The sequence below is a fragment of the Mercenaria mercenaria genome, chromosome 2 (assembly GCF_021730395.1).
Source record: "Mercenaria mercenaria strain notata chromosome 2, MADL_Memer_1, whole genome shotgun sequence".
Lineage (NCBI taxonomy): Eukaryota > Metazoa > Mollusca > Bivalvia > Venerida > Veneridae > Mercenaria > Mercenaria mercenaria.
In genome coordinates, this window is record NC_069362.1 from 28,801,926 (window position 1) to 28,826,914 (window position 24,989).

At 38.6% G+C, this 24,989-nt stretch overlaps 1 pseudogene; it reads left to right on the plus strand.

Annotated features, from left to right (window-relative positions):
* Nucleotides 1-593: 593 nt before the first annotated feature.
* Nucleotides 594-7,058, plus strand: LOC123563596 (cocaine esterase-like; annotated as a pseudogene).
* Nucleotides 7,059-24,989: the final 17,931 nt, after the last annotated feature.

Genomic DNA, 24,989 nt, shown 5'->3' on the forward strand with positions numbered 1-24,989 from the left:
GCACAACATAAACAGATGAAAATATTACACAAACAGTTGCAGCGACCGCGGACAGAGTTACAAACACCACAAATTTGGGTAAAAGCATCACATGTAAAGCTGAGAGAAAAGCATATACATGTGAAAACATCGCACATAAAGTTATACCCTTTTAATACAGTTAAATGTACAGCAGATGCAGAACTTAGCACAACATATAGCGTTGAAAACAACCGTATGCATATACTTAAATTACGGCAAGTACAGATAAAAGCAGTTAAGCCTTTTATAGGCATGTTCAATCAATGACATGTATAAATATATGTAGAGGTACTACATATACCGTTAAAAGCATAGCATGGAATGCTACATCAATATCAGAAGACCGCTAGGTAGATCTATACATAGAGCTCTAAATTCGGCTACCCCTATCGGGCCTCAGTCAAACGGCAGCATGTCAGTACATGCGATCAGCTGTTTAGACGGAATAGAGGCTATGACTAACAGCTAGGATGTTCCATATAAAACAGAACTATAGAAAATTACGTTTATGTGCTACTGTGCAATATTGATTGAAAATTAATCAGTGATTTCATCAAACTTCCTAAATAATTTCTTAAGGTTAAACTTCAGTGTACTTGAAAAATATTGATTTATTAAAGTTCTATATATAAAAGGAGTAACGAAGACATGTGACATTTTATCAAACACCATAACTTATATTTGTATTTGGTTGGTCTGTACACACATTATATAAGTGGCACTAAATCTTGTTATCAGTCGAATGATTCATTTACATTTTTTAATCAATACGCAATTTTAACGTCAAAGTTTTATGCATGTGTGGTAGCGAATTATTGGTGTTCGGTATATCCTGGTGAGATGTACTACATAATGAACTGTCATAGCTATCAGTGTAAACTGGTGAAATATATAAACCGCATTTCATATACGAGTACCAAGTACGTGTATAGCGTTCGAGGTGTTAAATATATGTTCGTGCTTTAATTTGCAAAGATATACAGTGAAATATGGCATATTTTACAGCAAAGATATTTATACTTGTAAGTTTAGTTAATCGATTTCTGTCAGCGGAAATTCCAAGTGTGACTATAAGACTAGGGACAATAAGTGGAGAAACTAAAAGTGTGATATTTCGAAATAAACCGTATGAAGTTGACAGATATCTCGGCATTCCATATGCTAAGCCTCCAACTGGAGAACTGAGGTTCAGAAAGCCGGAGCCGTTTGGCCCATTTCCTGAGCCGTACAGTGCAACAGACTTCGGACCAGCATGTCCACAAGCTTTTATTCTTCCTCACCAGCCCGAGGAGAAGACATCAGAAGACTGTTTATTTCTCAATATTTATGTACCACGACAGGAATCCGACCATGTTCTTTATTCACGGCGGCGGATTTTCAATGGGTTCAGGAACTATGTACGATGGAGGAGTCCTTTCTTCTGTCGGAAATGTGATTGTAGTCACCATCAATTACAGGCTGGGATTGCTTGGATTTTTAGATATTGACAATGCAAAATCATCAGGTAATTTTGGTTTTTATGACCAACGTTTGGCCCTGCAATGGGTCAGCGAACATATTGGTGCGTTTGGAGGAGATAAAGATAGGGTGACCATATTTGGGGAATCTGCAGGTTCGCTAAGTGTTTCCTTGCAAATGATTTATCCGCCAAATGACGGACTCTTCAGAAGTGGTATTTCGCAGAGCGCGGCTTTAACGATTCCAGGATATTACCAAGAAAATAACATCGAAATAGCTAAATATTTTGCCGAGAATATGAGCTGTAGTGTTGGAGACATGGATGAAGTTTTCAGTTGTCTTCGGTCAGCAACTCCTGAAAATATAATCAAAGTTGTTTCAGATACATTGGCATCTGGCGGTATGGCAGACAAAGTAAAAGTTCAGCCAGGGGCTGTTCCAACAATTGAAGGCGAATTTATCAAAACTTATCCCGCTGACTTGTATATGAAAGCAGTAAATGAAGAGAGCAAGGAAATAAACTTCTTTCGAACACTTAAACTGATGAATGGCGTAAATGGCAAAGAAGGTGCAATATTACTTATGATGTTCGGATCAGATAATTTGGAGGACCTGGAGATAACTCGAGAACAGATGAATACGCAGCAAATTCCTGGTGCTACAGCATTAGTCTATGGTCAGCGAACTGTTCCTGAAGTTGTGAAACAGCTTCTGATTGCAGAGTACACGGACTGGGAAAATCCTGATGATCCCAGAAAACTTCGTGAACAAATAGTGCGTCTTTTCGGTGACATTTATTTCAATGTTCCTGCGATAGAAATGAGTCGCGTTCATTCTAATGCATCTGATGTTGACAGTTATCTATACAATTTCGTTGCTTTCCTCGACAAACACATGCTTCCAACACCAAATTGGGTTGGCATGGCAAACCATGGAGACGAGTTAGGGCCTGTGTTTGGATACAGCTTTGATTTGGCAGCTGTGATGAACATATCGGATTACACACCTCCTGAATGGGAGCTTGAGCTATCTGGAAGAATGATGGCATACTGGACAAACTTTGCAAAAACAGGGTACGACATTTATCATCATTTGTTTTTAGCTCGACTATACGAAGTATAAGGAGAGCTATCCTACTCGATCCGGCGTCGGCGTCTTCCCGCGTCCCCACCTTGGTTAAAGTTTTTTTACACTTTCTCTTTTTTCAATTTATCTCTGTAATTACATGATGGATTTGATTCAGACTTGAAATACTTATTCCTCGTCATCATCCACATCATCTGAAATAAGGGCCATAACTCTGTCACCAATATTTCATGAATTATCCCCCCTTTTCACTTAGATTTTCAGGTTAAAGTTTTGATGCACTTTCACTCTATCTCTGTTATTACTGAATGGATTTGATTCAAACTTAAAATAGTTGTTCAACATCATCACCCACATCATATGACACAAGGTGCATAACTCTGGCACAATTTTTCATGAATTATTCCCCTTTTTACTTAGAATTTCAGGTTAAAGTTTTATGCACTTTCACTCTATCTCTGTTATTACTGAATGGATCTGATTCAAACTTAAACAATTGTTCAACATCATCACCCACATCATATGACACAAGGTGCAAAACTCTGGGACCAATTTCTGATGAATTATTTCCCCCTTTTTACTTAGAATTTTAGGTTAAAGTTTTGATGCACTTTCACTCTGTCTGTTATTACTGAATGGATTTGATTCGAACTTGAAATACTTATTCCTCGTCATCATCCACATCATCTGAAATAAGGGCCATAACTCTGTCACCAATATTTCATGAATTATCCCCCCTTTTCACTTAGATTTTCAGGTTAAAGTTTTGATGCACTTTCACTCTATCTCTGTTATTACTGAATGGATTTGATTCAAACTTAAAATAGTTGTTCAAGATCATCACCCACATCATATGACACAAGGTGCATAACTCTGGCACAATTTTTCATGAATTATTCCCCTTTTTACTTAGAATTTCAGGTTAAAGTTTTATGCACTTTCACTCTATCTCTGTTATTACTGAATGGATCTGATTCAAACTTAAACAATTGTTCAACATCATCACCCACATCATATGACACAAGGTGCAAAACTCTGGGACCAATTTCTGATGAATTATTTCCCCCTTTTTACTTAGAATTTTAGGTTAAAGTTTTGATGCACTTTCACTCTGTCTGTTATTACTGAATGGATTTGATTCGAACTTGAAATAGTTGTTCAACATCATCACCCACCCTATATGACGCCAGGTGCATAAATCTGGCACCAATTTTTCATTAATTATTCCCCCTTTTTACTTAGAATTTTAGGTTAAAGTTTTGATGCACTTTCACTCTGTCTCTGTTATTACTGAATGAATTTGATTCAAACTTAAAATAGTTGTTCAACATCATCACCCACACCATATGACACAAGGTGCATAACTCTGGCACCAATATTTAATGAATTATGCCCCTTTTTGCTTAGGATATACTAATATAGTGTTTTGATACATTTCATCTTTACCTCTCTTATTACTTTAAGTTGATATTTTTGACATAGACTCAGGCTATTGTGCAATATCTTCATCCACAATTGGAGTCATTAAACACTCCAGTGACAGCTCTAGTTTCCTCAGACGTGCACAGTTTAACTATCCAACATCGAAATAGTCGAGCGCGCTGTCTCCTGTGACAGCTCTAGTTAAATATAGCAATAAAACAAGATTTAGCTTACCAAAAGGTTCCTTCTAGCGCATATTAAATATTCTTTTTAAGGGATCTTTAATAAAACAATTATGAACAATGTGTTTTACTAGTTTACGTACATTCTTATCTATTTCAATAAGGATACTTAAAAGTTATTTCACACAAACATTTATTTAACTTAAAATAATATACAAATACCTTTAGATGAGCGATTCTACCTGATTATTATCAGTGGACAATAACCATGACTCTATCAAAATTTTGGGAACCATTGTTGACAGCTGTCCTAATGGCACTGATCAGAATTTGGTCGTAAGGTTGTTTATTTCTAATAAGCAATACTGTAGCAAAAGAGTTCTGTCAAATGCCAGAATGGATACCAAGAACTCCAGGAGAAAAAGAGCTTTTATATAAGTCAGCACCAACAAACTAATGGTTTTGTAAAAAGTGCGCACAAAAACTTCACAGCTTGAAAATTTCAAAACAATTAATCAAAAGGCATGAAATCACAAACTTCGAAATAATTTATAGCACAGTAAAGTAAAGAAATGCACTATACAGTTCTTGACAAAAACAAGGGAAGTAATTGAAATGTTGTAATCCGGTGACTGTACGTATCGTGCAATAGCATTAACAGTCTTACTTTATTACAGTATGTTTTGATTGTAATACTTAAAATGTCAAAATAATAAAGCTGGTATGAAATAAAATCGTAAAAAAAACCTCTGGAGATAGCAAAGAATGCAACCGAGAAGATTAATAGTAGACGATATTTTTGGGCGGGATTCTATTTTTAGATGATGAATATTCATTTAGTTAATCTCGATTCTTCATTATGACATGTAAGATTTAGGAGTAAGATAGTTTAAACTAAATTATTGTTTTTTTGTAGGTCTGTTATTACGTAGTTGTATTTCACTAAAGATTGATTTAAAGATGCGTAAAAACACATTGGCAAAGAGGCTATTTGTTATAAATATGCATAAGTACAAAATGGCGGCGCCTACTGGAATTCGGATGCCTTTGATGATACCCTTGTATCAATTACCTGCTGTCAAGTGTGACATGTTCACCATAAGTTTTCCTTCTCATGAGAAGGAACAATAACACACATTCATCAGCACGTCCTTACATGTACACAACGTCATATCTCTGCTAAAATTAGCATAATTAATGATAGGCACTCCTTAAGGCCTCATTAATTGAAAATATAAGTGAAACTAGCTTCAAAATCTTTGTACAGAAACCGTCAAGATAAGAATATTTTGCATAAAGAAGGTTTGAGTTATGAAATATGTATTTAACCTTTCTTTTATCTTTTTGTCTCAGCGATCCGAATAAACCAGCATCAGATGTAGTATCTTCTGTAGCTTGGCCAAAATATGACGTCACATCACAGTCCTACATCAAGTTTGATAGGGAAGATTCTATTGGTCAATATTTATTTGCAAGAGAAACCGACTTTTGGAAGAATACTTTATCAACCGTGTTCGATGCTACGGAGCATGCGCAAACTATTGCATCGCAGTATGGGAGCAAAGACAAACAAACATGCGACAAGGACGGCACATGTGGATGAATCAAGACTCTGAAATTATATTCGATCAAAAAAATAGTATATTTTTAAATTTGTACATTAACCTGACTGTAGTATAGTAGCGAATCAAGTCACATATTGTCTAAATAACAGAAACTCGTGCTTCCACAGAATGATTTTCCGCTTCCAAATTTCAGTTGAAGAACTCAAGCATATTTGAAATTGTTACTTGTTATCTCTATGTATTTACGATAGGAATTAAAACGTCATTTACTTCCGATATTCAGGCGCAAAGTTCGAATCGGCTGCGGTGGCATATTTCTGCCACGAGATAGCTAGGTCGCTATCGCGATAATTAAAAAGGTTATATTGATAAAGCGATATTTTATGAAAAGATTATCTCAATAGTTGAAAGTTTCTTGGAAATATTATTGCGATAATTTACATTAATATCTCGATATTTTTTGCGCAATTTCTACGTTGCAGTTTCAAGCACTAACGCAAAATTTTTCTCCAAAATATTTTTCAGGGAACAAATAAAATATCTAGAAAATATTATTTTTTCCTGAAATGGTTCAGAAAAATGCAAAAATTCCTTGGAAAGTTTACATTATTATCGTGATAGCTACCACCATAATTTACTGAGGTATTTTCAATAGCGTTCGTGGAAAAAAAATCTTCATTTATATAGAAAGCTAATAATAATGTTTAGATGCGTATGAAATAAAAAGATTAGCATCTTTACATTGAGAAACAGACATAATTTCTTTTGCGGAATAATATGGCGACCCTAAAATCACACACTATCTCCGCTGCAGAATACGTGCATACTTCTAGTAAAAGATTTATTTACCTGTAAAAAAAGTCTTAATATTTAAAACTTATTCTTTTACAGATTTACATTTAGCGACATTTGCAGAACTCGTACTCATTTCTCGGTACAAGTAGCAGTCACGGTTCCAGGGGCCAGTAAAGCCTGTCATGCTAAGCCCACCTGAACAAATTGTTCGGCAAGACCAACTTCATGAAAATAAAAAAAAATGTTTTCATGAAAAAGTCTTTCAATCTTTTTTATGATTTCGCTGTAAATGACAACCATGTAGATCGTAGATGCATTATGTCTTGGATGCATAGCAATACTACTGATTTGTTAAAACTTTAAAGTATCGATTTTGAGATTTTATTTTCAATGAAGAAGTCATTTGAAATATTTTGTTATATATTCTGTATTTCTGTTTCATTTTGAATTAATGCAACTTTCAATTAAGCTAGAATAGTATCAGTTTTCTGTTTATACTGTTCTTGTATTAAATAGTGTCATCATTGTGGTCGATAATTATGTTTTACTTTGACTGTAAATTTTTGGTGAATATATTAGTATATACACATCCAGCCGTACACTATTATAGATATACGATTTGAGGGGTTGCCTTCCTGGAATATAATGTTGTATAGGATAGACAACGAGTGCCGTTGTCTACGGGATATATACAACGAGCAAAGCGAGTTGTATATATCCCGTAGACAACGGCACGAGTTGTCTATCCGACTTAGACCACGTGACATAAAAACTGCAATTATTGAAAACTCTCCCACGCGTTCTATAGAAATAAGGATTAACGTGTTTTTATAAGAGTAATATCATCTTTGTACCGTTAGCGCTTAATTGTCAGTGGGGCACATGAAAAAATGCAGGTGTATAAATTCAGTTTTACTCAAATACCGGATTTACTAAGATTTAACGTTCATTAACACTTTGAGTCATTTATTTGCAATCGCAAAATTAATGCTAAACAGTTAAATATGGATTTCTCAAAAATACTCAAAATTGGACTGCATGCTGAACAGTTAGTTTTTGTGAGGAGTTTGCATGTTGGCGAAACACGATGACAGATACGTTGATTCGTTGATTCATGAAGATAGCCAGGTTATTTATTTATTTATTTATTTAGTTAGTTAGTTATTTTTTTATTTTTTTACTTTGTTTATCAGGATATAGTTAGTGCGTAGATGCTCGTAGGACTACGAATACCTTTTACTATATCGTGCTCTTCTTGTAAGAATGATGTAGTTGTTTTACTTTCTAACTGGGCCAAGTTGTTCGAAACTTTAACGGGCTGTAATTTAGTTTAGTTTATTTTATACTAATTTGTTTTAGCTCGATTGTGATGAAAGCTTTAACTGTTTAAGCTTATTGTAACCACTCTCGAGTCCGTTTCCTATGAAAACTAGTACTGGGGTCATATGAGAAGTCATTGTCGTGACCCCAATGATGCTCGAACCCACGACCACTGCATTAAGCTGTTAAACTAACCGCCTGTTAAATTTCTATTCAAGATACTAGTCTTGGCGGGTGGGAAACACTAGTATGATGTTTGAATTTTTAAAGATGGTTGGTTTAGTGTTTATAATCCTTAACAAGTACATTTGATTTTCTAAGTTTTCTAAACTGTCGAAATCTACTACCGTTAACGCAATCGCCTGTTAAAGTTTCGAACAAATGGATCCAGTTGATTGCAAATGTGAGGATCGTGCTGACATGTCTTTTTTATAACAAGTGAACATAAAAACTTACAACTGTTGGAAACGTTTCAGTGAATGTGTAAATTACGTTTTTACCCAGTTGGTTCTACACTACAAATATGTAGTTTATTGTAATTCAATTTTATTGATATCTAATAACATGGGGTCATTTTTACGATATTAATATTTAGATGTTGTCAACTGAATTTACCTCCATGTCAGTCTTATTTTTTATCCCATTGATAACTGGTGAGAATATTGCAAGGTTATTTAACTCCGGCGTTAGCCTGTATTGTTAGATGGTAAATTGACACGAAATTCACGCGTTTTTTGCCCAAGTTTCCCCCGATATATATACAACGCTACTGTTGTATATGAAATATAGACGGGTACAAGTCTGCTTTGCGATTGGCTATTTACGGATTATCGTGGTCTAATTCCTATTAGATATCCTTGGGTGTCTTTTCAGTCATTCATGAGGGTAATAAAACATTTTGTTTTGAATCTCAGAATCGTACTAAGATATTTATATGCTCATTAATAAAATATTTACTGTTGAAAAGAGGCAAAAAATAGAAACTAACAAGAAAAAGAAATATTTATAGACATTTTAAGTAAGATCTTTAGATTTAAATTAATGAAATTGCAAAAGGCTGTAAATTAAGTGGTAGAAAACATAGATGTGAGAAATACTTGCCAGTTTAATGGATTTTGTGAACACCGAGAAATATCGTAAAATAATCTATGATTAATGACTATAGTGTACTTAGACATTACATATCAAAATACTAAATCAGTTTTGAAAAGTACCCAAACTAACATATTTCAAATCTTATTAAGTATGTTAGAAGGTATGAATAATACTAAATATAAAACAAACAAATACTAAATATAAAACTCTCAGGAAGATACTGATTGCTTTCTAAATGACACTAAGATTTGCAATAGAAATTATTTGTAAGTTGTTTAAACTCTGAATCTAAAAACATGACGAAATTTCTGAAAAGTATTATCGACACACAGTTGTAGACAGCGTTGTTACAGGAATCACATTCAAGGTCTTGATTCCCGTCTGCTTAGCTCAATAGGGAGAGCGCAGATCTACGGATCGCGGGGTCGTGAGTTCGAGCCCTGGGCGAGGCGTATGTTCTCCGTGGCGATTTGATAAAAGACATCGTGTCTGAAATCATTCGTCCTCTACCTCTGTTTCATGCGGGGAAGTTGGCAGTTACTTGCGGAGTACTGGTACAGAACTCAGAAACACTGGTTATTTAACTGCCCGCCATTACATAACTGAAATACTGTTGAAAAAAGGCGTTAACCACAAGACTGATACTTTATCTCAGTTATCAAAGGTATCGTTATTACTCATTCATTTTGTAAGAAAACACACCAGCTTTTTTAAGGGAAAAAATGTTCTCCGCAAGTAACTGTCACCTCCTCCATGTAAATCAGAGGCGGATGTCTAAGACATTCAGACACAAAGGCTTTTATCAAATCGTCAGAGAAAACACAGGCCTCGCCCGAATATCTGACACAAAGTCTTTTATCAAGTCGTCACAGAAAACACAGGCCTCGCCCGAATATCAGACACAAAGTCTTTTATCAAATCGTCAGAGAAAACAAATCGTCACAGAAAACACAGGCGTCGCGCGGATATCAGACACAAAGTCTTTTATCAAATCGTCACAGAAAACACAGGCGTCGCGCGGATATCAGACACAAAGTCTTTTATCAAATCGTCACAGAAAACACAGGCCTCGCCCGGATATCAGACATCATGATAATTATACAATCATCATTATACATTACAACTTCAATATAAATAATAATCATCAAGCAATGTAGAACAAATGGATGCTGGTATTTCCTGTCTAGTGTCCGGCTCAATGGTTATCTAACATAAAATAAGTAGAACCGATGAAATAACAAAAATATAACAATATCACATAGTTTACATATAGAAATACATACCAATTGTGGACTGGGCTCTTGACGGAACACACACACACACACACACACACACACACACACACACACACACCAAAAATGTACTTTCTCAGTGAGCTGGTTACACTGCCACCATGTGTTACTATAAGGCTGCAAAACAAGGTGTATAATAGAATAGAAAACGAGTGATGTCTTAGAATTACTGCAATGTACTAGACGTCGAACCCGACTGTTCTATAAATAGGCATAAATATGGGACACAGTCTAGGGCCGGAGTGGTTGCATGCTGGGATCGCGCACACAGAGACGTCAGTCAGCCATTACTGTACCATCGGAATCAACTGAATGTATCATCCATGATTATTATATACAAAGTGTCATCCAACCGGAGTTAGACTCGGTAAGTCACCTGACCATTACTGGGTGTCACTTTAATGGTGTCAGAAGTTAGCGAGAACGGACATTTCGCCTGAAATCTTCGTCAATTGAGAAGAATGCTGCGAGCACCTGCTCCGTGACGGTCACTGACCCAACGTTGAGAAATCCTTTGTACAGCTTTGACAGCAGCTGCTTTCAATTAAAGTCGATCGGTAAATGGAATAAGGTGCCCTTTATCGATAGATTTTGCAAAAATAAGGTGTAGTTTCCTTATATTTTGCAGCAGAAATCAGCGTGGGAAACAGACAACTGCGCATGTGCTTGGCCGGAAGTACAACAAGTAATCATTGCAGGAGCGGATCATCGTGACCTTTACCAAGCTGTTGTGCATCCCCCCTGGTCCTCGCCCATTTTTAAATTAAATTTGGAAACATTCTTGATTTATTAAAGAGGAGAGGGTCTGTGGCCTGTATAGTTGTTTGTTTATTTTTGTTTTTCAGGTAAATTTCAGAATTTCCAAAAGATGGATTTTTCTGAAATCAGTATGTTGAGAGCAGCTGGCCAAAGAAGGTGCGCATTAATTTTGCGACACCTACAGAATTGATGCATATCCCTGGGATAAAAGCTAGGCTTGCCCATTGATAATACAAATAAGGGAAAGCAGTGGGAACATAACACCGGAGATTTTAGTAAGTATCTCTAGGGGTTTAGTGAAAACCAATGCCTTGGATGAAGTTGATTTTCGCCCGAATAAGGCACTTACAACTGGTCTTGACGATGAGGTAAGTCCACCTGCGGTAGAGGAGTTTGACTTCCTTCCGTCTGTTTCAAAGCCAACTGATCTAACAGAAACATGAGAACCTTCGAACACTTTGGTGAAGCCTCACGTCGGTGAAGAAGCTTCACCGGCAGCCAAACCAAAGGTGTTTTCATCATTCGCCGGCTTGCCTGAGTCTGAAATAAGTGCAGGCTATTTTCCCACCCTGTCTAACCCTGCGATGAGTAGAAGCGGTGGTGCTGGACTTTCCACTGCGGCTGGCACACTGTGGGACGGCACAATGTGCGTGTTTCCATGGTGGGCGGCTCAACACCTGTATTTAGCACGGCTACCAGTGGTGTGCCTTCCACAGGGGTGCATCGTACATATAGGGTACACACTCCTGTGCGAGATACTACACCGAAGCAGCTTAGATTCAAATCTATTGAATCAAGTTCTTCGGATAGTGAGAGCAGCTCTGATGATGAAGTTAGTACACAGCCAGGCCATAGTTCTAGCTCAAAAACACACACAGATGAGGGTCTTCTAGCGCGACGTAAGCGTGCTAGGAATGTTATCAACACGTTGCTAAGAAATCTTTGTTATGATGGTAAGGGTAACTGGGCTACATTTAAGTAAAAATTTGTTCGTTACGCAGAAGCTTGCGAATGGACAAAAAAGCGCTTTTATTGTCTGTGTTGGAGTCTCACAGGTGCGGCTATTGATTTCTATGCAGTCCTTACTGATCCTAGAGAGCATCTGTCTTACCACAGGTTGATGCGCAAGCTGGAAAGTAGATTTGTTGCGAAAGAGCTTCAGGCTACAGCACAGTTGCGGTTTCAGCAAGCGTCACAGTCCCAGGGGCAGTCCCCGAAGAACTGGTCAGACAGAACTTTAACCTTGGCAACAAAGGCGTTCCGTGATTTGCCGGAACATTATCCAGATCAACAAGCAGTACTCGCTTCTGTCAGGGTTTGAGTGATAGGGAAACTGGTCACCATGTATGTATGTCAGAGCTTGTGACAATCGAACAGGCAATAAATGGCGTCCGCCGTTATCAACAGGTTCACCAGCCATGTTTGGCAAGGCGAAATGCGATAATCGCAAGGTTGATACTGACGAGGACCGCCAAGCAGTGTATGCGGTGGAGGACAGATCAGCTTTGCACACTAGATGGGGGACAGGAAGTGCAGCCACTCCTGATCTATCCTCTCTTTAAAGCATGATGGGCAAGTTGCAACAGCAATTAGAAAAGAAGTTGCAGCTGGGGCTGGAGAAGGGATCTGCAAAAATGAAACAGCAGACTAACAGGCGAAAGTCACCTGTTAGACGACGACCAGTGTCTGGAGCATGCTATGGTTGTGGTGAGAAGGGGCATTTCATTAGAAATTGTCCAAAGGGAGCAGACAAGTGTGCGGCCAACCAGCCGTTAAACAAGAAAGGATCGAGTTTGAAGGCCGACAATCGATCCGGAAATGACCAGGCCTAAATGAGGCAATTGAAAAGGACCAGGGTGTTGGGGTGTCACACTGCCAGGCAGTGCACCCTCCCTCTCAGGATCCGCCAGTGGCAGATGACACAATGGTGAACAGTCTGCCGGATGGTGATGCATTGGTGCAAGATGCATCCGAGGGGCAGTGCTTGGTCAGCCTAGTCTACTGGATAGTCCAGTGCCAGGTATCACTGAAGCAGTGTTTGAACCATTACGCTTAGAGAATTCACAGGCAGCGGTGCTGGAGCGGTTGTGCAGGGGACAATTGACAATGGTCAGCCTGAAGTAGTGTTGACTAAGGATTCTGGCATGAAGGGTGCTGAACAGGTTAGGGACCGAATGAGACTGGCAGTGGTGAACTTGAAGAGTTTAAGGTTTGCCAGCTGACGTCAGCCTCGCAGTTTAGCATGAAAATTCAAGTTGGGGATCAAGCGGTTACAGCGGTTGTAGATACCGCTGCGCAGGTGACCATTATTTGAGATAAGGTGTATGACGCCCTGCAAAGGAAATCAAAGAGGCTACGCGGAGCGCAGCTCATGACAGCAGGCCGCAAGATGGGCATGAAGGGTTTTGTAGTGGGCCCAGTTAAACTAAAAATAGGGGAGCAATGGTACAGGGAGCAATTATATGTAGCTCCGATTGAACAAGAAATGCTTCTTGGTTTCGACTTACTTCGTCAATGGTCTGCCATGTTAGACATGGGCCGGGGCATATTGACATTTGACAGCCAGGTTATCAACTTACTAGTAAATGTTGGGAAGCGTGGTGAGGTACCAGATGTTGCTCGGGTTACAGTTGCTAAGCGTCAGGTCATTCCGCCAAATTCAGTCGTGAGGGTCAAATGTAGCCTGGATCAGAAAATGCCAGACTATGTAGTAGAACCCGTTGATAATGTGGAAGTCCTTGTTCCATGGGCAGTCCGTGGTGTATGGGCGGAACTATTGATGTGTGTTATGGACACCAGTGATAGATACCGGTTGCTTCGGAAGGGTATGGAAATTGGTAGAGCCTTCCCAGTTGATGGTTTCCTAGACAGCAACCATGATAGTTGTGACGAAACACCGGGGGCGTGTGAGGTCACTGAGGGTTCACCGGGTAGTCCGGATGAATCTGATTCATTAACAAATGGTATTCAAGACCATTTGCAGCAGGTGTATTTGGACTCAAGCAAGCACTTGAATGAAGACCAGCAAATTCAGTTAGCGCAGCTGCTAATTGAGTTTCAAGATGTATTTGCAAGGGATGAGTTCGGCTTAGGGAAGTTCACTAAGATCGAACATAGCATTGATACGGGTGATGCAAAGGGGAGGAAGAGGCCCAAGAGAAAACGCTCAAAGCGGGTGTCATACAGGAATCAGCTTCAGAGTGGGCTTCAGCACCGGTTATGATCCGGAAGCATGACGGATCTGTCAGGTGGTGCATCGATTATCGTTCCTTGAATGCCGTCACGACAAAAGATGTATTTCCATTGCCCTTGGTAGATGATTGCCTTGATACTTGGCAGTGTGTGGTTTTCTAAGTTAGATGCCAATTCCGCATACTGGCAGGTGAATATCAAGGAGGAAGATAGGAAAACGACTGCCTTTATCACAAAGTACGGACTGTACGCGCATGTGAAAATGGGCTTTGGACTTTGTAATGCATCAGCAACCTATGCAAGAGTGATGAATCTTGTCCTAAGGGGGTTAAACTGGAAGACAGTCATAGCTTTCCTTGATGATGTGCTAGTGCTAGGTAAGACGTTCCAGGAACATCTTACTAATCTAGCGGATGCTCATGGGCGGTTCAGAGATAATGGTTTGAAGTTGAAGCCAAAGAAGTGTTTCTATTCCAAAAGGAAGTAGATTTCCTTAGAAGAGTTGTAAGTAGCAATAGTTTGGCGATGTCTGATGTTGATGTGGTTGTAGTGCGAGAGTGGCCTGTACCTACATGTTCTAAAGATGTGGAACGCTTCATGGGTATGGTCAGCTATCATGGACTTTCGTCGACGGCTTTGCACAGCTGGCAGAACCACTGTACAGTGTCGTGGGTAAAAAGAAGTTTCGATGGGACACAAGAGCAACAAGAGGCATTTGATGCTTTGAAACAGGCTCTCACTGAACCACCAGTGTTGGCATTACCAAACCAGACAGTCAAGTTTATCTTGGACACGGATGCCTCAGACAAAGTGGTAGAGGCTGAGCTTATTCAGGTTCAGGATGGCGTTGAACGGGCTATTGCGTATGGCAGCTTTGCGCTTAACCGCAAACAACGCAGGTATTGTGTTACTGGAAAAGAACTGTTGGCTGTAGTAAGATTCACACGCCAGTATAGACACTACCTGCTGGGTAGAAGATTCACGGTCAGGACTGACCATTCTAGCTTACCTTGGTTAATGCGGTTCAGAGAACCACAAGGGCAACTCGCAAGATGGCTCGAGGAGCTACCGCAGTATGATATGGTGTTGAAGCACCGACCATGCCAGAAGCACGGGAACGCATATACCTTGTCCAGAATGCCGGCAAGTGATGGACAGTGTGCAGCGTTTGTTGCTTTGATGGAGCCTGGAGATTTGCCTTGTGGAGGTTGTGACTACTGCGTTAGGGCACATAACAAAAACTGGGGATCGTTTGTCGATCAGGTGGACACTGCAGTTCCATTGGCATCGCAAGGGGTGCAGAGATTAGCGGCTGTCAATGACCATGTCAGTCAGGGAATCCGCATCGGGGGCGACCAAGGGGGTAACTTGGCAGCCCACCACTCTGAGGGTTTGAGGCAAACTGCAAAAGATCAGTTAGGCAACAGTGGCAAGACGGTTCACACCGAGGGGTCGGACAGCTCAGTGGGAGAATCGAACAAGAGGTGGCACAAGCCTGTGATGCTGAGGTTGAGCAGGGTGCTTGCGGCGGTGCAGATGATGAGGGGTATCTGTACCTACCCTGGGATCCAGAGGGGGACAGATGGTTATTCCACCCCGGTAGACCAGCATAAGCAAGTGTGTGGTATCAAGGATACCGCTCAGCCTGTGAACACAGACCGGTATATATGTAGATGTTACAGCCACTGAAGCACTGGATATTGATACGTACCGCTGCAAAGAATGTACTGCTCAGGGGAACAGAGGTTAAGAATAGTCACTTAGCCTTTGCCGCGGAGGGGGAAGAGAGGAGGAGAGATGTAGTCGTCCAGGACCATTAGGAGTCGAATAGTGCTAGGTATTAGAACAGAATTTAGAGTGATGTAGTGGTCGTGGATCATTAGGTGTCGAATAGTGTTAGACACTAGAAGCAGAAAAGTTATGGCTGGATCATGTTACATGACCATGTATCAGCAAGTCAGCAAGGAGGGTTTGGTTGCTAGGCCCCAAATCATCTGCTGAAACAGTGCAGCGAACCAGCATGATGAGGTTTAGGATACCTCACAGGTCAAGCGATGTCCCACCTACATTGGTGTTCAGCCCCCAGAGTACCTTCCTATTCGATAAAGTGTGTGTGTGTGGGGGGGGGGGGGAGGCGAGTGCAGTAGACGTCGAACCCGACTGTTCTATAAATAGGCATAAATATGGGACACAGTCTAGGGCGGGATTGGTTGCATGCTGGGATTGCGCGCACAGAGAATGTATTATCCACGATTATTATATACAAAGTGGCATCCACTCCGCCATGAACACAAAATAGATTATAATGAAACAATTCCACTTGTCCACTTGAAAACATGTCGGACAACTGAAGAAAAAGCGGTGTCATGTGATTAAAATTCATAAAACAGCGGGAACTTATTGCAGTGCTTAACTGGTTGCTATTAAGAATTGGTTAAAGGGAAGTAACTTCTGAATAACTTAAGATCCAGAATAATCCACCTGGTTACACTATATCCTTGGTCTCGTTAGTGCATTGATGATTGTGACTTTCTCCTTGTAGCTCACAGGTGTTGTTGATTTTCTAGCTCGTAGCTTAGCCAGTTGGTCTGCCTCTTCATTGCCTGCAAGTCCACAATGGGATGGAATCAACTGAAGTGCAGGTGATACTCCGGCTCTGCATTCTCCTGGCTAGCTGTGGAGCTTTATTGTTGATCAGAGCTTCCATGACAGAAAATGCATCTGTAAGAAAGACGACTGAGGAGCTTTCTTCTGCCGAGTCTTCAATCATTGAGACGACCTTCATGAGTCTTCAGTCTCCGCCTTGTAACTGTTGCAGTGTTTTCCCGTGGCTGCATGTAGTGTTTCTCTCTTGCCAGATGGTATAGAATGAAAACTCCTGCACCTCCATCTTTGATGAGGCTGATCCATCTGTATAGACATGAGTCCATGTTTCCGGAGGAGAGTCTTCATCGATCATAGCTAGTGTGAGGCTCTTCCGAATACATTCATTTTTTTTTGTTTCCCGTGGTCAAAATTTGGAACAGCAAGTCTCACAATCACATCACTGAAGACAGAGAAGTTTTCAACAGTGGGTTATGATCCATAGCTGTAGAAAGATCTGTACAGTGTAATACAAACTATTTTTCTTTATCTAAGTGAGTTCCTATTGCAAGAGTTTTACCTTCAACAGATATATACTAGTACCGAGACTCAGCAGGATTTGTCTCACAGGACGTGAGCAATGTTTCTGCAGGAGCCAATGTATGATACCAGTCTGTTGCAAGGCATGTAGGACGGGTTCGGTCGAAAATCTTGATGCTCTCCTCGATTTCACTGGCAATAAAAGCTTTTAATTTATCATTTTGATACCGATAATTCTGTTTCCGGAGGAGAAACAGCTTTTTAGATACGCCTTAAGAACGACCAGACCAAACAAATATCGATTGAAAGAGATGTTCTTCGTCGTCAATAGTCTAATTACATCGAAGTTCACTGTCGTCAGAAGGCCAATTACAGTTATGTTCTTCGTCGTCAGATGGCCAATTACAGTGATGTTCTTCGCCATCAGAAGGCCAATTACAGTGATGTTCTTGTTCGTCAGAAGGCCAATTACAGTGATGTTCTTCGTCATCAGAAGGCCAATTACAGTAATGTTTATAGCCAGTTAGTATAACAGGTCTTTTTATCAAAACTAAAAGACATGTTAGATGTTATGTTATATATAAGGACCAAAAACAAACAATCTGTTCTGAAAAAACAGCACCATCTGAAACTGCTCCCATAAAAGCTGCTGTTTAGCAATAACTATATACGTACAAATTTTCTCAATGAATTAAAGTAAAACCTGCAAGCAAAGTCACAATGAAAGTGGTCTTGATCTTTTCTCAATACAGGAAGCAATAAGACTAAGGCAAAACTAAAACTGCCACATCCTTATATGCCTCATAGTACAATACTGCATCAACAACATGGATCTACATTTTCGGCTAGTTTACATATAACATGGAAAAGTCATTTCTTTTTTGGTGTGAGACTTATACTTTTTTCACGTGATCTAAACGAAGGAAAGAAAAAACAGAGTAAACTAATCTAACTAAATCAAAACTGGAATTACAGAACCCCAATACATTAAGACCGGCGAAACAAACGAGATCTACTTGATTTTAAGATAAGAAGAACTTTAGTTCTCAATAATTTACCGATTTTAATAAAACAATAAAATCGCCCTTAATTGGCAAGCTTAGAACCAGCTATTGCAATATAAAAAGCAAAAGAGAATATTTCTAAATGAAATATGTTTCTATTTTGTATAACTGCTCGATGGCATACCAGTATTATCACGGTACTTCACAGATCATTCTGACTCAGTTATGTTGAATATAATGACTAGCTGTTACGTTGACGAACATTTGTCAAGGTCTTTCATAATCATTGGTCGAAAAAGTAGCAGTAAGTTAACTAATAAGAATTTAAGATCCGTTGAAATCACAGCACGCTAAAACAGGAAATATATGTTGTTTTGCGCATTTGAAACGTCGTTAGATGATTTCTGTTTAGAGAAGTAGAATTCCCGTGTTTCATTTATTGGTAGTAATAATACATGTAGTCCATTATTGTTTCTTCTCTTGAGAAGGAACATTTAGAATTGGAAAGTAACACTTGACTGAGCAACTGATCGCAAAAACTGTTGTCATTACAAGCTGGCCAGTTAAACTCCGTGACCTTAGAAATAACCTCTGACTTTAAAATTATTCCAAATTAAGACGACTCTCTGGCTGAACGCGCATTACATATTACTAAACCCTATGATGGAAAAGTGGCATTATTGAAACAATCCAAACATGTAATTTGTCACAAAGGTTAACATACGTCGTTACCTTCAAATGCATGGTAAATATGTGACAACAAAACCATTACAATTCTCTCATTGTCCCGCATTTTTTTCTTTGTGCTGGGGAATTCCATTTACAGTGCGCATGCGCAAAAATTGTAGCAGTATTTGATAACTTGTATGTCGTACGTAATATATTGCGTATGCCATGTTGAGTCAGTCTAGTGTATGCGAGCGGCTTTAGTAAAATCTGTTTCCATACATACAATGTTTGTTGTAAATCGTATAATGCAAAGATTAACTCTTTAAATAGGCCCCAGTCAATTGATGCTCCCATTTGCAGACGATATCGTAAAATATTCTCTCAGTAATAAAATAAAACAGTAAAAGTCCTCCTCCTTAAATCATCGATTAAAATGGGAGCCAAAAATAGACGGGGATTTACCTACGATAAGTAACGTAGCTGAATTTTAGCAGTAATGTCTATGTCCGAGTGGTTAAATTAAGCCGTTGGACTACCAACCTTGTGGTCCGGGTTCAGAACCCGGTTTAGTTTCTCTTTTTTTGAAAGTTGTTAGTTATATTGAAAGTTGTTGATTTTTTTGTTACAAAAATGTACATCATTAGCGTGACGTTGCAAACATCATTCAAACGTAATTTGACGCAGCTGTAATGAGCGTTTTACAAATCTCGTATTTAATTAATAAACTTGAGTCAACTCGAGTTGGTTTGGGTATGACTCTGGTCTGGAATCGATTGGTGGAGTAATCATCTAAATCTAAATTATTTTAGTTTATAATGGTCAGAGACCCTATAGGTAAAGGGGCAAACGTCCATCCTGGGGTTCCACATACCGATTACAATATTTAAAATAGGCATTGCAACCAAACATTTACAAGATGATCATTATATATTTATCTTATAAAATGTACCTTTATAGAAAGAATATGCAAAGAATCTTACGGTTAGATGAGCATAAACTCGTAAAAATGTCTTCGACGAGGTACAAGTTTACAACATCAAAAGTTTGATACTTTTCAACAGTATTTCATTTGAAAGTGGAACCAGAATCTCCCAAGGCATTGGCGGCCATAGATGTTTTGGGTTAGGACAGGCCAGGTTAGCAGCTCCAGACCCTATGAAACATTTTGCTCAACGTTGTTTAATAATAAAAAAATCATTTCACGGGCATGGCTTTCAAAATCTAACAAGTTTAGTCAGGATATGGCAATATTTAAAACCATCAAAGCATTTTGTTTCTACTTTTCCAACTACTTGAATGTTCCAGTCAAAAGTTGGAAAAGTCGAAAATTGTACCTTAATTATAGCAGTGTAACAAACTAGATTTAGCAATTTCTATACTATCTGTATGCAACTCAGACAATCAGATACCTAAGTGTCTGTGTTGGCGGCTAAGAAAAGCCATTATCAGTATCGGTTCGACCTGCAGTGACTTTTAAATGCCAACAAAACTGTTAATGTTCTCCTGTAACTCCTGGTATATAATCTATTTCAAAATCATTATTCATCTAAGTATATACATGTACTACCTTTTTGGAAATGAAATATGGATATTTGTACTGATATGTTAATTTTTCCCAAGCGGAATAACATCTGGCCAAACCAGAAATTACACACATGCCACGCACTGAAGTCAGCGGTTGAATGTTCGATTCTCTTCAATAGACTTATTTCCTTCCTGAATTTGGGGAATATGTAATTTATATTTGATATGATCTTATTTACTGTACATTTTTACAGTCATGTTAGTTCTTTTTGCCTTATTTCCATTTTTTTCATATATTTTCAATTTATTTACATATGAAATTCCTAATCAGAAAGAAACTCACTGGCCGAATCGTTATAACTTAGTGACGAGCATTTCGTTTCTCAGTAGTGTAGAGAGATTATTCGAATTTGGTCAAAATTATAGTTATTATCAGTCAATAATCAGGCAAGAGAATAGTTAATTGAAAAATGATTATATATTCTTTTTAAAGATAAACATTGGTTTTTTTAATATTGTCATTAATACTCTTAAAGCAAATAAGAAAACAGCACAAGAGCAGAGTTATTTGGTCAACCAATAAGGCTGAGATTACACGGAAAACAGTTCCTCTGTTTGATGGTGAATATTGATGAAGTTTTGCATTAAATGGCATACTTTAATGGGGGGGGGGGGGGGGGGGATATGAAATAGTAAGTGTATGTACAATCTGACAGAATGAGAATGTCAGATATGCATAACATGACTTTTTGATAGGCCAGTTGTGCCTGTTTGCGGCCATTTAGGGACTATATCTGCATGTGATTTGGTTCAAGATGGTGGAAAAAGGGCCTGTCAACCGCATGTTAATTGTGCCTTGAAATCTTTCTCTTGAATAGTTCTGTTTAGTGCAGTGTTTTACCTTGTTTATTTTTTCTCTGCTTTTAAAAAACAGTCAAATTTTGTGGTGTCCAGCCTTTATATGCAGATCACTACCAAATCAAATGTAAGCCTCCGCAGGTCTAGTCACAAGTAGCCCAAATATAAATAGTGCTAATATTACTTCCTTTCCTCTAGCACCGTGTTTTCTTTTAATCTACCGCGTTTCAGTATGTATCACTCAGCATTCTATTGAAATCGGCATGTTCCTATCGCATGCTAGGTAAGAATTTAATGTCTCGAAAAGAGGAATGGAATGTAGCGAAAAGGAGTAAATCCAGCGGGTTGTATTTCAAATTCCAACGCAATGATCTCCCTTGCCGCTTCGCTCATTGATCACTGGGCGTGTTCGGCATACATACTCGAGCTAACCCGAGTCACCCTGGGGCGCTTTTGTTTGTAACAAACTCAGTTCGGTTTCAAACCACATTGCCAAACTTTCGATTTGTTTTGTTAAACTGGTTTTGATCTCGAAAAGGTTTGTGTCATTTGTTTTCAAAAACCGCTAACCGGTTTGTCAAACCGACCAAACTGCCCCCGGAGGCGGTTTGTTCGGTTTGTTGTATCCGAAATTTATTGCAGTTCGAGAGAAAATGGCGGACCGTGTGGACCAAAATGTAAAGGGGTAAAGAAAAATATTAAGAATTTGTTCATTTCTGGTGAAAACCCGTGGTAATCTTTATGCTCAGTCGAATTCATTTGTCAATAATTACTTCTAAAACATTCTGTCTGTTGGCATACATCGTTTTCATCAGTTTCTCTAACCATCGAAATATTCCATTAATTTCGTTCCAAGATTATTCGACCTCGAACAGTCCAAAATCCAATTACTGTTATAGAATAAAGTTTTAATTTATAGTAAATGTGTCTGTTTCTAAAGGATAACATACATATGCAATTTGTATTTAAATAAATGTCTCTGTTGCTAAGCAAGGGATCCACTTCTTGTAGTGTAAAGAAACACACTTACTTTTGTAAGAATTCTAGGTTCACGTTCTAGCAAGAAGCCCTATGCACATTGACTTAACTTTATATGCACATAAATATCATTAGTACATGTATATAAATACATACGCAAAGCAGTTCTCTAGCCTGACTAAAAGATGCAGTTTTAAATTTTAAGAGCAAAATGAGTATTTCTTTTTATTTTCATGCATACAACTATTCATATCAATGACATTTCATTTTCAAACTAAATTTTCATTTTTTGTATCCCTGACAAGATATTAATTGAAAATACATTGACTGACAGAGGACCTGTTAACTTATGCAGAAAAATGGCCGAAAAACACTGCAAAGTCATTTATACTTGTGGGGGACTAATTTTCAAGGATTTCATAGTTGTGTAATAAATTTCTAACAAGCTGATAAAATACCATCGTTTTTATCTTCAAAAGTTGAATTCCATGAATTCGTGTCCCCATGAAATAGCCATTTCAATATAGACAAAGCAGTTATCAACAACAACAACAAAAAAAAAAAAAGACTATTAAGTCTGTAAAAAGAGCTGATCCTGTACGTTGTTGTCAAATGTTGTACAATCTATTACAATGCTAACTTCGGAAACACGTTTGCACAAGTTTGTTTCAACTGATAATGCATGGTACTCCTGTTCCATACAATGTTCTTTTGTCTCATTTTCAAAGTCAAAAGAGAAACACTAACCAGCTACTGATTTCAAATATTTTTTTTCTGACTTTCAATAATTGACTGATGTTTTCAGGGTAGGTATTATTATATACACATGTCACAATACCTGAAAGCGAGTGTTTAACCAGTTGTGACAAAATGCATTTCCATTTTACTAAATATATGCAAATTGCTGGAGGTAAAGGTATGGTTCAGGTATTCAAAATGTGATTACTGCCTTATGAAAGTGGCATGTACATCTAACAGATCCGATTAGGTCAAATATGATACCTACTTTCTAAAGATCAATAACTACTCCCGCTCATATTACCCTAAATAGTACAATGACATGAAGACATTTCAATTCATTTCTTCTTGTTGTCGTTCGCGACTACACTGTCAGACCAGTAGCCTTGATGAAACTTGTGGTTTGCCGCAGATCCTCAGTGTCTCCATACAGTTTCTGGTGGATTGAGGTGTCTATCGCTCCTGGTCATGCGTTTTACATCTCTGAAGTATATGCTCCGCAGTCTGATCTCCTTCACCAAATGGACAAGCTGGCGATGCTGCCAGTCTGTATTTCTTGTACATATGAGCATTGAGCTTGTTGTGCCCTGAGCGGAGCCTGACCATCATCACTTGTTCAGACCGATCAAGGAGATGAAAAGCATCTTCCTCCATCCTTGGTCTCGTTAGTGCCTTGATGATGGTGACTTTCTCCTTGTAACTCACAGATTCTGTTGGTAGTTCTGACTGTTTGTCTGCCTCTTCATTGCCTGCAAGTCCACAATGGGATGGAATCCACTGAAGTGCTACTTCGCAGGTTATACTCAGGCTCTGCATTCTCATGGCTAGCTGCGGAGCTTTATTGTTGATCAGAACTTCCATGACAGACAGTGCATCTATGAGAAAGACGACTGAGGGGCTTTCTTCTGCCGAGTCTTAAATCATTGAGACAGCCTTCATGAGTGCTTCAGTCTCTGTCTTGTAATTGCTGCAGTGTTTTCCTGTGGCTGCATGTAGTGTAGAGAAATTTCAATTTACTGAAATACATATAATTATATACATATCAATTTTGTTTCATAATGTATATCCATGGTTTCTGGTCCCTCTTAATACAGTGACATAAAAGTTCAAAGTATTAAGTATTATCTGATCAAGTCAGGGGTGTCATTGGATGCCATCCAACTCATTGTTGCCAGATTTTGGATGTACAGTGTGTCATCAGAAAAAAATGTCAGAGATTAAATATGTCGACCGTTTTTGAAGGATCTTAATTTATATTTATTTAAACAAAGAAGTATAATATACATTATTTTTATAGCTCTTTGATTTAAACAAGTTTTTGTGAGGTAAGATACACTCGCTGGCCTAAAATACAACTGGTTACTTAAATCAGTCCAGCACCAGAGTCAGAGTATATGTGCTTTGCTTGAACCTTGAGTAGTATAACATCATCTAATTTTTGCAAATTAACTACATCACAACTATCAAACTTTGCTGAGTGTGTCTAAAACAAGGAAACAGCAATGATTTCAATTAAGGCCTTATCCCTGTTACAAAACACTTAATCTCTAATTTTCAGCAAAGTGAAATAAAAAAAGTCTACTGGATAATGGATACAGTTAAATGATAACATCTCAGTCTTAGTCTTTGTTGCCGGATGGTTAGGGTAGTTGACTTTAAATTATTTGTCCTTCACTGCTGTGTGTTCGAAACTTTGCTCAGGGTGTAGAATTCTTTCATGTGTGGATTTTTAAGTAATCCAGCTGACTTAAAGGACAGTGGCTTAACCTAGATGCCCGCCCATGCCTTAAACAATGCATTGAAAGTTGATATATATATCAACTATGACCTATGATTCTGTCAGTCTGACATTAAACTTAACAAAAACAAACATTTGTATTCACTCAGTTGGTCTACTGGCTTATGTTG